The sequence below is a fragment of the Puma concolor genome, chromosome A1 (genome assembly GCF_028749965.1).
Source record: "Puma concolor isolate L17-30 chromosome A1, mPumCon1.1.hap2, whole genome shotgun sequence".
Classification (NCBI taxonomy): domain Eukaryota; kingdom Metazoa; phylum Chordata; class Mammalia; order Carnivora; family Felidae; genus Puma; species Puma concolor.
This window is the reverse complement of record NC_141667.1, coordinates 216,978,148-216,995,579: the sequence shown is the minus strand read 5'-3', so window position 1 is coordinate 216,995,579 and position 17,432 is coordinate 216,978,148. Positions and strand designations below refer to the sequence as shown.

At 46.1% G+C, this 17,432-nt stretch overlaps 1 long non-coding RNA gene across 1 annotated transcript; it reads left to right on the top strand.

Moving 5' to 3' along the window:
- The first annotated feature begins 10,313 nt into the window (after positions 1 to 10,313).
- LOC147584766 (uncharacterized) lies at positions 10,314 to 16,787 on the top strand. The gene is made up of 2 exons (XR_015253079.1): positions 10,314 to 10,891; positions 16,057 to 16,787. It is a non-coding gene; the product is annotated as an uncharacterized LOC147584766 (long non-coding RNA).
- The last annotated feature ends 645 nt before the right edge of the window (positions 16,788 to 17,432 follow it).

Here is a 17,432-nt window from a genome sequence, read left to right as displayed (position 1 = left end):
AGAAGCCATGCGTATACCCCAATCCAGACCTTACACTTGTGTGATATTGCAGGCTCTGGGCCTAGCAGCCACTCATTTTCCTAGAGAACTAAATGGAGGAAACTGTTCACCATTTCCAGTTGCACAGCACAATTAAGTGACAAGTTGTTTTCCATAAGGTAGTTTTACCGTAAACACGCGCGGCTGGCGGGCAGGGCGACCTTCATTCACTAATGTGGCCAGAGTAACAAAGAGACTTCATTGACTGCAGAAGTTGGAGTTCCAAGGCATAGCTTGGGTTTATCCAGGTCATAAATGGGTCCTGAGGGCCATGGTTGGGATTGCTAGGCTCCTGGGTCCTGTTCCCTGACAGTCTATTAACCTGCCACGTAACCCTGAGCCCAGGCTCTTAAACGTCTCTCGTCAATTTTCCAACATAATAAGTGCAAATAAAAATAAGCCTATCTTAGAAATCCCATCAGGGTCAAACTTCACTTTTCTACAGGTACATCCTACTCTACCCAGTAGATATGTCCCACATTGCAGGGAAATGTTTACAGCGAATGGGAAATCAAATGACTGTCAGATGGTATTTTTAGATACTCTCAGAGAGTTGACTTTAAAAGCATTCATTTACGAGAGTGGCTAAGAGGCCAGGTGTTAGAGATAGACAGCTGTTTTCTTGATGTGGCAAAAAAACTGTTTTTGGTGGATTAACCAACATTTTTCCTGTCCCCTTAATTCCTATGATCTCACACCCCATCGCCTCCGTGTTCTAGGACCTTCTACATTTACTACTTGTGTCCGTGACAGCTTACCGGTCATCAAAGATGTGTCCTCCTGCCCCTGCGTGGAGCGAAGATGTCGCTGGGAAGTGACTGCCCATCCAGGGACTGCATTCCGAAGCCCCCATGAGCCAGGCGGGGGCTGTGTGACCGAGTTCTACTCAAAAGGATGGGGGCAGAAATGACACATCCTACTTGTGACCGTCTCTGCACAGCCGTTAGAAAGACAAGGAACAAAACAGGATGCCTCGTTCAGCTGGGAGATTCCTTAAGTCAGTTTAAGTCAAGAAAATAGATGTGCACCTCCTCTCTGAGTCCTTCAGTGTCACCTACTGCCCTGAGAATCAGGTCCTCCCCAGCCAGGACCAAGCACATGTAAAAATCAGGCTAAGCATCTACTCGATGCCTATGATATGCCAAGATCTTCCATGTATAAATGCAAAATCTCATTTTTAAGTAGTGGTAGAATTATCTGCCCTTAACAGAGGGGAAACTCGGGTCAAAGAGACCCAGGTGACTTGTTCAAGGTCCTTCCAAGAGTAGGTAGCAAGCGCTGAAGTCTGAAACCAGGTTTTCTGGCTTTGAATGCAGGGACGGTGGCACAATTCTACAGTTTCCTCTTCGGGACAGGGTGCCCAAAGGGATCCCCGGCTCTTATCCATGCCTCAAAGGCCCACGCATCCAACGTAAGATCTGAGGCTGACCAGTTTGCAACGGACCTGTCTCTAAGGGCATCCTACTTGAGGTTCTAAGAAGAAAAAACAAATATTTTCTCCCAATCGTTTGATCCACATGAATGCATGGGCCATAGGGCCTGACCATCTGTCCGCCATTATCCTCGTATGACTGACCACTGCCAGGTGTCACACCAGCCGGTATGAATTCGTTAGTTGGTATAAAACAAGTTCAGTGTAATCAATCACGCAAACTTGAGCCCTTAATACCCGCTATTACTGAAAGCATACCCTAACCTTGGGACGCTAAAGGATTAATGACCCAAGTGGAGATATGAACAAGGCCTTAAACGCATGTGACTCATGTTTGTATCAAGTCTGACACTCATTGGCCCTGCAGGGACTCTCCCAACTCACTAGTGTAATCAGTAAAAAATTCACGTGGCCCCAAAACCTGGAGATTTGTGATCATGTGACCCACCTCAGAAAAACCTCGGACAACCCCACAGTGTTTTGCTTGCTACAACCAATTAGCCCCATACACTCCAGACCCACTTGTGCGACACACGGAGCACACTGCTGAGGTTACCGTGGCAGCCCCCCAATGTCCCTCTGGAGATGGGCCTCCATTTGCAGACCCCATCCCCTCCATTATGGGACCACAACACATTTATCACCTTTACTCCCCCAGGGGGCTTCCAGACGGTCTGTGCTATTGATCGTTTCAGCAATTTACCAGGTAGGGAATTAGAGTTATGGGTTAGTAATTTCCTGGGTGCCTCTTCCTTCCCTTCTCAAAGTTTGGTGCTAATTTATTTATTTATTTATTTAAAAAAAAATTTTTTTTTTTTAACGTTTATTTATTTTTGAGACAGAGAGAGACAGAGCATGAACAGGGGAGGGGCAGAGAGAGGGAGACACAGAATCCAAAATGGGCTCCAGGCTCTGAGCTGTCAGCACAGAGCCCGACGTGGGGCTTGAACCCACAGACCGTGAGATCATGACCTGAGCGAAGTCAGACGCTTAACCGACTGAGCCACCCAGGCACCCCAGTTTGGTGCTAATTTAATCCTCATAAGGACGCTGCGCTCCTCCGATGCCCTGATGGCTGGCTGGTTATTCATCTGCGAGACTTCGCAAAACTCCCTGACAGCCAGTATGTCCCTGGCTGACGTCAGACACAAGATCAGGCACCAAAAGCTCATCCAGCCAAAAGAAAGGACTAAGAACACATAAAAGACCCAAGTAGTCAGAAACTGCCAAAGGCAGGGAAAGAAAGCTTTGCGCTGTCTGAAGGATCACAGAGCTGGATTTGGTCCAGCAGTGGGAAGGACAGGATTGAACTCCCGCGGGGGACACTGCACGAGACAAGCATTCACCTCCCCACGGTTCAGTTCCCAAGGCACTGTTCCAGTCGAGCGCCAAGCGTTATCAGCCAGATGTGTTCAACCAAGAAAAGCCGAGAAACGGGGATAAATATTCCGCACAGGACATGACAGGACGTCACAGCTCTCCCACTGCTGTGGCCCTTCCTTCTTCCTCTTCCTCTTCCTCTTCCCTTTTCTTCTTTTTTGCCTACTGTCTCTTGCATAATTCTGAAAATTCTCATGTCCCGAGCTGGAATGACTCGCCTCACTCTAAATTCAAATTTTTGCCCTACCCCCAGCTCACGGTTGGCTGGGACCAGGCACTGGTGCCCAGTGCATTTCTTCAGCCTCTTTACCCCCAGAAGAGGGACTGGCAAAGAGCCTTGCCAAAGAATTGACCTGCTGGGAAGTGGCCACTTAACTTTCGCTTGGGCCCTTCAATCTACAGAAGGGTTCCCAACCTCATTTTCACTACTGTACCCAATACTACACTGGATCCATTGACATGTTTTTCCTACTTGCTCCCACCTGTGAAGTTTTACTACCACTTGGGGCACCCGGGTGGTTCAGTCGGGGTCCGACTTCGGCTCAGGTCACGATCTCGAGGTTCGTGAGTTCGGGCCCGCGTCAGACTCTGTGCTGACACCTCGGAGCCTGGAGCCTGCCTCGGATTCTGTGTCTCCCTCTCTCTCTCTCCCCCTACGCTGCTCTCTCTTTCTTAAAAGTAAATAAACATTAAAAAATGTTTAAAAAAATAAAATTTAACACCACAGATATACAGATTCTGTGTATCTGTTTATGCATTGTATGTTTACCCATGCTGTATACATAAAGAGAATATTATTTCTTTCTCACCACCCGAGAAAAAAATTTTGTTCTCTTGGGAGCATTATCACCCCCTTAAGGAGGGAAAATGGAAGCTTAAATGCACAGTAAAGGTGTGATGGTTTACAGGCATCCTTATTTACTGGCACAGGGTCCATTTATGAAAGGCATAAATATCACCTTCAATTTCTACAACTACTGCCTTTCTCCATAATTTGACAGTCTCGGTGTTTGAAGAAATGTTATGCAGGACTGATTTTCACTAACCAGGAACACCTTTTTCAGAACAGACAGAGGACTTTCCTCTGTCCACCCCCCCCCCCCCCACTCTCTTCCTCTGCTCTCACCCTCGCTGTATGACATCCCTCTGTCCAGCAATCCCCAGCAAGAGCCTCAGGCCCTCAGTGGTGCTCTGGGCCATTCAGAGTTTATTACAGCATTTTGTAATTAGCCAGGAGTACTTTAGACTCACATTTTTAATCCTCATCTCCCTGATTGATTTTCTAAATTATGTGTCAGCATGAAGGTGTTTAAAAAAAAAAAAAAAAACCACTTAACTCAGCAGCAATTAACTGCAAAGCTTTTAAAGCTTAGTTTTCATTTCATAGGTCTTCAAGAGCCAGAAATAATATCAATAATACCGAAATCAAGTTGTATTTTATCCCTGTTTAAAAAGGCGGCAAGTGGTTTGTGAGGCACCGTTTATCTAAGCAACATCTAATCTTTTCTGCCTCATATCTAGATGTCAGAATTTCCTACACACACACACACACACACACGCACACACACACGCGCACACACACACACACACACCATCGAGGAAAATATAGTTGGGCAGGATTTAGCTGAAGTGGGCATCGCTCATGAAGAGGGTGTTGAGGAGAATGTTCTCGATCCTTCAACACTTTTAGCATGCCAACATTTTGTCTCGGGCAGTGCTTAAGTTTAGGACAACTGGTGACATCCTCGTGCATTTTCCAGAACTGGAAAAGCTAAGCCTCTAAAAGCAAAAACCCTTGAGGTTATTCTCAGTTTAGAGTAAAAAGCATAAGCAAGGAAAAACTGCCCAGATGCCTCTTTTTCAAACACCGTTTAAAGAGCCCCCAATTTGCAGGGAGCTTGGAGACCTGTTTATTTTGCAGCCACGGTGAGCAAAGAACTCTTTCTGGAACTTGGTATTTGTTTGGAGATCAGAGCCGGCCCCTGAGGTAAATGTTAAGATAACTGTCCCCAGGGGTCATTCACAGTTGAAGATTATAAACATCCAAGCAATACTGTAAATCAAGGAGAAAAAGACAGAAAGAGCTGATATAAGGAGAATCTACAGTCCATCATATATTGCAGAAAGACCGAGGCTGCTATCTGGCAAAAATGTCCCCTCCACTGTCTTCCACCTGTCAGTCACCAAGCAGCCACTTATAGCTTTCTACTCCCATTGTGCCTTTTAGGTCTGCCCTCAATGCTAATTTTAACCACACATCACCTTCAACTTTTACGTACCGGAATATGAAAATAAAGGGGTGGGGTGTGTGTGTGTGTGGTGTTTTAGGACAAGCAGCCAGCCTCTCCGTGATCTGGTCATAGGATGCTTTTTCAGAAGATGCAAAATTTATCCTTTATTCCTAGGCTAATTGGTCTACTTGAGCCCACACACCTAAACTCCTGTTGCCTCACAGCATATTTTATTTTAATGGATGCAGACCTTGATACGTCATCTAGTTTTCCTTTTAGCCTTGACTGCCAGGAATCTCAAAGCTAAATCCGTTGCAGTAACTGGCTTTAGCACACGTTTTCCAGCACATATCTTACCCCTGCCCCACCCCTCCTCCCTGTTCATGACGTGATATCGGGCCTTTGTTGTTTTATCCTGACTCGGAGATAACTCCTGCGATAAGCTCTCCTGTAGCTTTTTTGGTGAGAATACAAATAAAAGAAGAACTAAATTGTCTTTGAATGACTTTTCATTATGGAACAACGTCTTTGCGATACGCCTGAGTTGACATCCTTATTAAGAAAGGCTGGTCCGAGGCAGTGATTTAGCGGGGGTGATTAGCACACACATCAGAATTCATGAAACCTCTACGGCATGACCTGCGCCACGTGAACAGAAAGTCATTTCTGCCCGTCTCGGTTAAGTTTCCCCATCTATAAAACGATAACAATGCGTGCTCCTTCTCCCTGTTACACTCGTGTTACGAGGATCAATGCCACAGCGTCTACAAAGTGCTCTGAGCTCCTCAGGGGACAGTGCTCTATAACTATAATTACCATTACTGACAGCAGCGAGGAACTGCTGTAGGCTCTTCGAGGAACAGTCGTGGCTCGGGCACCCGCCTCGTCTTCTACCGGAGCTGTGCATAGGCGGGCGCACAGACTGCGTTTTCCTTCTGCTAGGGGGCGTACTTACCACCGGCTCCGGCCACCGATATAAAAGAGATCTCAAAACGCAGAAAGGTTCCAGGAAGGCTGAGAACAACACATCACCACCGCTGCCGGTCAGAGGGGGCTCGAAACACCCAACAGTACATCAGCGTAAACAGGCATGTTGTGAGGACAGCCGGCGGCAGGTGGCACGGGGCCTGGGTGCGTTCAGTTAGTCTACACACAGATAATCCTTTTCCTAGTTAGGAAGTGCTTTGATAGGATCCCATTCTTTACACTGAAAGAAAAAAAATAGATGATGTCCATATCCATCAAGCTGTCAAGGCTTTTTATGACCCTTTTAAGACTACCTCTACTAGAAGCCTGTATTATCTATCTCAAGGAGACACCAGGACTCAAGTCCACAACTTTCTCACCTGCCTCCTGATTGTGACTGCCTTCCTTCCTCTTATCTGCTACCACTCTCCAGCATTTTCAGCTCTGTCAGAATCCCACGGGCAAATTCCTCCTCGGGACAGCTCCGATCCCTCCCCTAATCTGAACCGTGCAGCCAAAGGAGTTTTCAGACAGTATTTTTAAATGGATCTTCTGATGTTTTGTTTCTCGAGACCCTCTGTTTTTGGATATTTTCTTCCAAGCCTTTTCTGACCCAGAAAAAAAAAAAAAAAGAAGAAGAAGGAAAGAAAAGAAAAAATGCCAGGACAAATCCTAAAATCACGCAGCATTTACTTGGTTCTGGAAAAAGTACAATTGCCTGCTATGTTAAAAATCTGGGTACAACTCATAGTAATGATGATGTGCAGCAGCAACAGCTAAACAAAAACGTTTAGAACTGAATGAAATGAGATGGTGTCTGGGTCAGGAGATGATAGTGCCAAAGCAAAAAGAACTGAAAAAAATATATATATATATGCATACGTATGTAGTTCCAAGATTCATTTGGGTGCAAAAGAAAAAATGTACTGTACTTAGCATTCTGCTTTCAGCGTAGCATCAATGAATGCCAGGAAATGCGATTTCAGAATATCTGAAATTCAACTGCAAACTTGCATTAACACTCAGGAAAGAGGAGGGGAACACAAAGTGACAAATTTGCTTGGAGTCGTGCAGACTCCTTTTTAGCCAAATTGCTGGTTTGAGACAGCTCATCATCTCTGTAAGAACACGAACTGCAGACTTGTCACTTCCCCCCCCCCCCATCGGTGCAAACACAAGCTGAGTGATGATGCGTCGGCCCTCCCCAATCAGCAGCCCAGTTTCTGTTCTCTGCGATGCAGTCAGGGCCAAAGAAGAGCCCTCTCTGGGGACTAATGAAGGACTGTCATCGGGGCTCTACGGCTGGATAATGGCGGAATAAATGCAATGGACGAGCGGCACCTCGTGTGGAAAGCCCAAGTCTCACTAACAAAGGGAACCGGCTCGGTGATTGAAGGCCCCTCTAGTGCGCTAACAAGACGCTGCTCTTTGTTGCTTCCGTCCCCTGGCCTGTCCTCAGGGACTGTCACCTCCTTTTCCCAGATAATCAAGCTTATTTCAAAGCAGCCAATTACTCAAATTGGGAGCACGCCTCCAATGAATGCTCTCCCAGTGGTCATGAACTCTTAGGAGGCGGCTCTTAGCCCCCATCTGACTCCAGATGCCCAAAAGGAGCCCAATAGATGTGTGGTGGGAAGCAATACATGTATTGCTTATTAAATACTTGGGTTATTATTAAATAACCCAGTGACTTATTAAATACTTGGGTTATGGGGTACCCGGGTGGCTCAGTCAGTTACGTTTCCGATTCTCAGTATGGGCTCAGGTCATGGTCTCGGGGTTCGTGAGTTCGAGCCCCACGTCGGGCTCTGTGCTGACAGCACGGAGCCTGCTTGGGATTCTCGCTCTCCCTCTCTCTCTCCGCCCCTCCCCCGCTCACACTGTCTGTCTCTCTCAAAATAAATGAAAACTTTAAAAAAAAAATACTTAGATTGTGACAGGCCTCTAATGTTCTATTTCGTCCAAAGATAGAACTGAATCACCACACTAATCGTGGGAGCATATCACTAGCTTCCTGTTAATGGACGAAGACTCAGAAACAGCGTAAGTGACTTGCCCAGGGTCAGGCGGGTAGTAAGAGTCTGACTCCGTGCTCCTTGCCTTTAACTTCTACACTGAGACCGCATGTGGGAATCAAGGCCTCCCCTCCCATCACCCTGGAACCAGCAATCTAGGGAGGCAGACAGCTACAATGACGTTCTGTAGGAGACCCACACAGCAGAAGGTTTTATGGGCTCATCACAACCTCCTTCCCGCCCTCTCTCAGGCCGTCCCACGTCAAATGCTGGCAAAGGGGAGTGAAGGCCAAAGCTCAGGCCAAGTACCCTTGAAAGCCCGTCCCCCTGTCCCGGTGGGCACCTTTCTCCCTCCCTTGCCGCTACCCCGTGTACCACACAATTAGACACGCGCTCCCACACCCAGCCTACGTTTCTCCCGACCTCGCTGTTTTTGTCACTTGTCCTAGCGAAGCGTTGAGAAGGAGGCTGCCCCCTAACGCGGGTGGGACAAGGTAAGTCCTAGAGTCCCTCCAGGTCCAAATTTCTGGAACTGAAGTTCCTCCTGGATTACCAAGGAACCCCATAAGCCTGCCTTAGAGCCACGACGCGGCTCAGCTGAGACGCCACACCAAGGCCACCGTGCACAGAAGCAGAATTCTGGTGCTTGGTTGACATCAGGAAAACTGCTCCCCGTTTTCATGGAGGCCACGTAAACCCACAGTGAAAGAAGCCATGGAAAGGGGCTTCAGACTCCTGCCATATGGTGGGATGACTTCTTCCAAACCCATCCTCGAAACTTGATGCTGTTGTGTCAAATCCTTTCCGGTTGTGGTGGTATTCTTTTCCTTTTCTTTAAAAACAAAACACTAAAAATACGTAAGTCCTCCGGGGGAGTACTCATCCGTGCCCTTAAAATGTGGCTGCACTTGAGAATTCCCACTCCCTCCAAGTATTTCATTCCTGCTTCTTGTCTTGGGCTCAGTGCACAGAGGGCAGGAGGGCGGCCGGCGTCCTCCCTCCCTCCCGCTGCGGCTGCCGCTCAGGCCTTTGCAAGACTCACAGCTTTCTGGCACCCTCTGTAGCCCTGGTGCCCCCGCCCCCTTCCGTCCCTTCCTGCCAGGCCGCTGAGAAACCGAGGAGTCAGGAATCAGAGATGAAATTATCTTCTTCAAAATTTATTGCCGCCCCAACATGCCATCCCCGACTGATGAGATCATTTCCGCGTACCAACGTAAAGTAAACCAAAGTTTGACTTAGGTAGTCATCGGGAACTCTGTATGCTGATCCGAATGAGGTAACAGATATCAGACTGCTTTGAAAAAGCTAAAACACTGTGCCTGACAAGTCTAAGCTGTGTATGTGTTATAAGATATATATATATATGATACGTAGGCATATACGTGTGTGTGTGTATATATATATATATGTGCCTGTGTAGTATATACACATGTACATGCCTATGTATCATCTATATTTAGGTGAGATACTATGAAAACTGGTCAAAAAGTTTCTCTTACCTCCCCCACACAAGAAAACACTCCTCTACCCATTCATATGGGTTGTACTTTTCATTTATGTTCAAACTCTCAGTCGTCTGGGCCCAAAAACAATTTCTTTCAAGTTGGCTCTATCAGTCTTTTTGTGAGGGGCCGGCTAAGTGTCAATGGGCCAGAGGATTCGCCGGAACATGACGCTTGGGCTGGTGCCACGTTCACCATCGTGGACTCACTGACGGGGCCGGGAATTGGCGGCATTGGCTATTAAGCACTTTTTTTTTTTTTTAATTGCTCTGCTACTCAGTGATCCTTCTTGTGAATGATTCCCTTCTCACAGCAATTGGAACGATCAATCGAGAGAGGTTTTCTGCAGAGAAAGGGAGAAATTTCACATCCCCGTGAGGGTGGGTTCTCGCGAATCGTAGCAGAGCCTCCCCTCCGCTCACGGATACCCAGATGACGGTTACAAGAACGCACCAGAAGGCCCAGCTGTGACAGCGGGGTGCTCTGTGGTAAGGCCCCTAGGATAGATGACCATGGGCCAACAGCGGAGGCTCCACCCAAAGAGTCAGAGGAGCCTCCGTTGATGGCCTCTATAAATCCTTAGGTATTTGGTCCACTCGGCAACGACCAATGACTTTCAGGCTTCCGTCGGCCTTCAGAAAATCCAAGCCGGAGCAACAGTTCAAACAGAAAATCCCCCTCCTCTTTCCAGCATGCGGTCTTCCTACCACCCCCACCACCGGGCTCCCTTCTGCCACCTGGCAAATGCCCAGCGCCCTCTAGTGACGACGGTGGATGGAGCCAGTGGCTGCACGCGGTCTTTGAGCGCGACAGAAATCTCAAGGCATTTAACTCTTTTTCATTTTTTCCTTCTTCGATGGCGTTCAAAGTTCAGAAGTCGTTGGCTCGTTGCAGAACCGGAAACAACATGAAACCGCACGGAGCCAATATTCATCTCAGCACACCCCGCCTCCAACGGGCCTCCGCCTAATAATCCACTACTCCGAGGCATCCCTGCACTCGCTGCACTCACGCACATGTATGCATGCAGACGTGCACGGACACCGAAGGTTTTCTGGGCTTGGTTTAGACGTTTGTGGCCAACATTTCGAAGACCACACTCTACACGTTGTTCTGCAACTTGCCTTGTTCGCTTGACAACGTCACCGACATCCCTCGGTATGACTTCGTGATTGCGGCCCAACCGACCGATTCAGTGGGGGTTACCAAACGACAGCCAGCCAGCCAGCCACCTGTCTTTGCAAAAACAAAAAGTTTTATTCCAGCACAGCCACACCCATTCCTTTCCCCTACTGTCAATGGCTGCTCTTGTCCCGCAACCCAAAAGTAAGTCATCGTGATAGAGATCTTACAGTCTGTCTGACCCTTTAAAACACTTTTGCAAACCCCCTGCCTTGGGGGCACCCGGGTGGCTCAGCTGGTTGTGTCTGATGTCAGCTCAGGTTATGATCTCACTGTACGCGAGTTCGAGCCCCGCGTCGGGCTCTGCGCTGACAGCTCCGACCCTGGAGCCTGCCTCGTATTCTCTCTCCCTCGCTCTCTGCCTGTCCCCCACTCCCTCGCGCTCCCGGTCTCTCAAAAACAAACTTTTTTTTAAATTAAAAAAAAAAAAAAAAAACCTTTCGCCAACCCCTGCCTTAAAACAGCAACCATTCGTTTCCTCATGGTTCTGTAGATTAGCAGTTTGGGCAGGGCTCAGCCCGATAGTTCTTCTGCTGGTCTCAGCTAGGGTCACGCACGTGACTGGCCATTTAGCTAACTAGTCCCCAGGGCCGGGTTCACACGTTGGCAGCTGGTCCTGGCTGTCGGCGTGGGAACACGTGTCCGGATTTCTTCGTATGGTGGCCGCATTCCAAGAGGTCACCCTCCAAGGCAGATACAAGTCTGCACATCCACAGTGTCTACTCCTATCATTTCAGGCATTTTTCTTTCGAATTTCTTCTCTTGTTTTATGTTTTTGTCAAACTTGTAAGAGGTCATCGTATTTATAGATTTTAATACATTGTCTATCAAAGGCAATTTTACCCTCTATGTTCTCTATATTATACAAACTTGTCTCTCTTCTTTTATGGATACTGGGTTCTCAGTCTTCATTACCACTGTTTCTCCAAATCCTGATTGTATTTGCATTTTCCCAGATTTCTTTTGTAATTTTTACTGTTCTCTTTTTACGTTAACTTTTTGATCCATTCATAATTTTATTCTATACTATAATAGGAGATAGGGAACCAACCTGATTTTCTTCTAGATGGAGAACTCCTTGGGCCAGTATCTTTGGTTAAATAAACCAAGCTCTTCCCACTGGGTAGAATCCATTTCTGGATTCTCTACTCTCTGCCACTTTCTCTTTGTCATCACACTTACTTATATCAGGTCAGTTTTGAGGCTTTAGAATGTGTTCTGAAATCTGATCAAGGAAAAACCATCTTACTATTGTTTTCATATTTTTTCGCAAGTTCAGATACAATTATTCTTCCACATAAACCTTAAGATCACATTATCCAATTAAAAACTAAACAAACACATTAACACAACACTGCTGGGTTTCTAACTGCAATTGCATTATATTTCTATTAATTTGGGGGAACTGACATTTTTAGAACAATCATGTCTTCCCTTCCAAGAATATAGTATGATTTTTCATTTGTTCAAGTAAAATTTTTTCTTACATTTTATATCTTATGTTTCTTCATCGGCATGTTATAAATTTTGTAACTACCATTAATGCCATTTTCAGGCTTTACGTGGGTATTGCTAAAACGGAGAAGAGTTATTATTTTGTACGTTTGGTTGGTATCCAAACACTTTGACAAATTCTGTCTTCTAGTAGATGTTCAGAGAAAATAGTCACATCACATGCAAAAAAAAGTTTTATCTTTTTCTTATTGTTTCTATTGATTACAAGATCAACAATAATCCAGTCTGTAATAGTGCAAAGTCTGCTATAAGACAATCAACAGTTGAGCTCAAATGGAAAGAAGAGAACTTTTTACCGGGAACGAGGGAGGATACGGAGGGAAGGTGAGTGAGTGGTGTATATCCAGATCTCCATTATTCTCTCAGACCAATTTACCCGATGAAACAGGAACCAAACATCTGAGAAATTTCTGGATAATTGCCAATATCCTGGGAAGTCCAGCCTACAGCTATACAGATATATAAGCTGAAACACCTAAGTTCTATCAAATAGCACCAAACTACAACCAGGAAATAATTAATTTAGAAAGCACAGCTTAACCCCCAAAATCCCAGCTGGCTGTACAACTGATCTTATTAAACTCACAAAAACCCAACTCCACGGTGCACACTATACAAAATACAAAAATACAACTCTGCACGGTTGAACTTTCAGGACTTCATTTGTTATATTGGTTTTAATGTTTTTGTCTCATGGTATTTTTTTTTATGTTTATTTTTGAGATAGCACCAGTGTGGGAGGGGCAGAGAGAGACAGGGACAGAGGACCCAATGCGGGCTCTGTACTGAGAGCACAGCCCGATGTGGGGCTCAGACTCACAAACTGTGAGATCATGACCTGAGCTGAAGTCAGAGGCTCAACTGAGCCACCCAGGCGCCCCTGGGTTTTTTGGTTTGTTTGTTTTGTTTTTTATTGTCCTTATCGCATTCCCTAGAGCCTTCAAGAAAAAAACTGTTGAATAATAATGGCAGGAGGAACCATCTCTGTGCAGTTCTTGCTTGACTTTAATATAAGTTGTTTTCCATTGTATTATTCATAATAATATTTGCTGGTGGCTTTTGACAACTGGTCTTCATCATTATTAAGTACCTTCCTTCTGATTAAGTCAGGAACGCCTTCGGCTAAAAGTAACAGAAAACCTGATTGTGGCTCGAACAAGAAATTTCGAGGGCAACAGTGACTGGTGTTCATTGAGCAGTTCGGCAAAGTCGAGAATGGAATATGTGGAATGAGGTAGCCCATTCCTGCTGTGCCGAAAAGAGAGGACGAAGTGCTCTCAAGAATTGTGAAGCCATGAAGAAGAACAAGGGGACAAGGAAGAGGCAGGGTAAGGGGTGGGCTATAGAGAAGAAAAGGAGAAAATCCTCTGATGTGGAGGGAAAAAGTCCTGCGGCATTTCCTGAAAGACAAAACGGACAACCCACGGAAGATAAGATTTTGATTTTAAAGCTTCAGGGGGCACCTGGGTGGTTCGGTCGATTAAGCATCCGACTCCTGATTTCAGATCAGGTCAGGATCTCACAGTTCATGAGTTCGAGCCTCCCATCAGGCTCTGCGCTGCCAGTGTGGAGCCTGCTTGGGATTCATTCATTCTCTCTCTCTGTCTCTCTCTCTCTGTCTCTGCCCCTGCTCACGCTCTCTGTGTCTCTCTAAATAAATAAACTTAAATAAATTATTTAAAAGCTTTAGGTCACAGTGAACCTACAGACCTTCCCAGGAGGCTCCAAACATCACAAAAGTCCGTGTTACTAAATAATGGGGCCCTTCTGTACTGAAGTCCACTCTAGGACACTTCATTACAAAAGCTCACATTTCAGGAACAAATGAACAGAACTGGTAGGCACTTCCACTCAGAGACCTAGAAATACAAATCCTCTAAGATGTGACAGCACTGGACCCTACAGGCTTCAAGCAGAAAGCAAGTGTTGATCGTGGTGGTTTCTTCTTAATGAGAGGCAGAGAGCCGGCCGTTGGGACTTCAAAATAAAGCCTTGCTTTTCTCAGGAGCCCAGCACTCAGAGTATACATGTTTACCATCAAATACCTCATGCAAAAATAAGCTGGGCTCCTGGGGCTTCCTTGACTATTTCAGCAACGACTCAAAGCAAAGCTTCAGGCATGCATGCTACCGTCAGAAGGTGGACACGGATTAGCTACACTGGGAAGTAAATTCCTTCTGGCTGCCGTACCACATCAAGTTTTCCTTTATTTGACTAGCTGGACCAGCGAAAGTCTGAGTTGTTTAGAATTCCTTTTCACCCTTGAATGGAAAAGTAAACCAATTCTATCCAAAATATTTAGGGAAAAAAAAAAATTCGTCATCAAGGAGTCTCCAAGTTAGATCCTGGATCGAAATAAAATATACTACACGATTTGTCTCACGAAAAATCAGCTTCCTTGCCGCAGCGTGGACAAGCTCCAATTTAATGGCGCCATGAAAGTGTTTCCTGCTGTGCTGAGAGGCAAGATCGCATCATTCCTCCGTGAACTATGAAAGAAATCTATCCTTGAGGCCTTGTGGGCAAGAACACAGATTTAGGGGGTCAAAACACCAAGCATTTCCATTCATGACCTCACCACATGAACCCCTAATTAATTATGGGTACCCTAATGTGAAAAATACTCTCATAAGTGAAGGGTGACCTACTCCCATTCATAAGCAGACCACACATCAGTCATAACTCCCCAAACGCCACGAAGGAGCTGCTCGATTTGTATCTGTGTTGAACTTCAAGTGCTGCATAATTTATATCTAAAATCCACTCTCATACATCTGCTCAAAGACCCACTCTGACCTTCGCTCCCAATCCCAGCTGCATTAAAAGGGACTGTAAATCACTGGAACACAGCACCCAGTCACAGCCCAGCTCTCTCAAAGCAGGCGAGTTTCTCACCTTGATGAGTTCATCATCCCCTAGAACAGGTTATAAAAATTGTTCACATTTTGAGATAATAGTCCAAGGATTCTTTATTCTACCCTGTGGCTCACTCCTCACCTCGGTGAAGTGTATGCATACAGACAAAAGGAGCAGCTGGGCTTTCATTTGTCCCTTTCTCGAGAAGACCACCCTCGGGCCCATGCTTACACCCACCAATGGACCTGTCCTCAATTTAACAGAGCTCTGGTTTCGTCTCAACAGACCTTATATCCAGGGATAGCACAAAATATAAGGATATGCTCCTTACATCTAAAGATCTCCTTGGGGTGCCTGGGTGGCTCAGTCGGTTGAGCATCTGACTCTTGGTTTTGGCTCAGGTCGTGATCTCACAGTTTGTGAGTTCGAGCCCCACCTGGGACTTCATGCTGAAGTGCAGGTGCAGAGCCTGCTTGGGATTCTGTCTCTCCCTCCCTCTCTCCCTCTCACCCTCCTGAGCTTGTGTGCTCACTCGCCCTAAGTAAATTATAAATGAAAAAATAAAAATAAATAAAGATCTCCTTGACTCTGGATCAAAAGTGAGAATACATGTTTACATTGTCCTTTCCTTACAGCAAAGCTTTGCTTTAAAGTACAAATATTTGGGGCACCCGGGTGTCTCAGTCGGTTGAGCGTGCGACCTGGGCTCAGGTCATGATCTCACAGTTCGTGGGTTCGAGCCCCACATCAGGCTCTGTGCTGACTGCTTGCTCAGAGCCTGGAGCCTGCTTCAGATTCTGTGTCCCCTTCTCTCTCTGCCCCTCCCCCGCTCACGCTTTGTCTCACTCTGTTTCTCAAAAATAAATAAATGTAAAAAAAATTTTTTTTGAGTACAAATATTTGATTCCTAAACAACAATATTTTGTTTGCTTGGCCAGGGAAGGAAATCTTTGAAAATTTCTCTCAGTCCCGGATGCAGTTAAATCAGTTGTGCTGATAATGCAGATAGCACGAAGTCTACTCCCCCACCCTCACCGAAAATCATTAGAGAGAACCAGAAGCCCTGAGGCAAACAGGTGCAGCAAAAAGAGGCTTCTCCTAGCAGTTTCCAGGGAGATTTTCCAGAGATCCAGGAAGAACTGTGAGGAAGTCTCACTACCAACGGCCACCCAGCAGTGGGGCAGCTCGGGATTTTCCTTGGCAACCGTGATGTTATCTGTATCTTAGAAGGGGCTCCGTCCATCCAGCGTGGAGGCAGAGGGCTGGTAGGCTGGGACGATGGCCAAGCTTGGCATCCCATGCGTATGTCTAGAGAGGACTAGTGCTCTTGATATTGACATTTGTAGGTCCTGTTCGAGGGGCTCTGGGCCGATGACCCCCACAATGGCGTATCTGACTGAGGCCCTGTCCCCGCAATCTACCAGGAATACATGTTGTTGGCTCCTTGCAGAGGCACACACAACTTAGGAGTATCCTAAATGCAAGCTGACCGCCCTGCTAGAAAGAAGGTGAAGGAGCTTAGAACATACCTCTTTACCTTCTAGTTTATTAAGAGGTTTGAAGTTTCCCAGGCGGGAGCTAACACCACAAGAAGAAGAATCTTCCAGATTGGCCACGGTATACAGTACAGTTAGATCTGCTGTACAACCAAATATATGCCGTGGTGAGACTCTCACATGGTGTTTGATTTCTTTCCTTCTTTTTCCTTTTTTCCCCCCATTTTTAGCTAATTCTTCAGCAATGACTTCTTTCTGGTGGTCAAGGGCTCTGTACAGAAGAGCCAAGGCAACGATGTACTGATCTCTGTGTCCTTCCTATATTCTTGAGCACGGAGACCTTTCTCTGGTCTCTCTTCCTCTGGGGTACAATTTGCATGGCTGGAATACATAAGGAAGGAGGGTGTCCTTCCGTTCTTCAACTAGAGAAGGTATACGAGGGAAACATCACTTCCAGGAGAGGAAAAGCTGATTGCACATGAAGAGGCAAGATTTGCAAAATATTTTTGCACCCCTTGTGCCCTTTAGGAAAAAAAAAATGTTCTTGGAGTTTTAGTTGTCAGGCCAGTTACTCGAAGGATGAGAAGGTAGAAATCCAAATGAGTGTAAGAATCAAGAACGATTACCTACCATTAATCAGGATGTGATGTTTGGAACCCAGTAATGAGTAAAACCCTGATGATGGTTAAAACAAAGCCCCCAGTGCCTGGATTCTAAAAGGGGATAAAGGGGACACCTGGGTGGCTCTGTTGGTCAAGTGTCCGACTTTGGCTCAGGTCATGATCTCACAGCTCATGAGTTCAAGTCCCGCGTGGGGC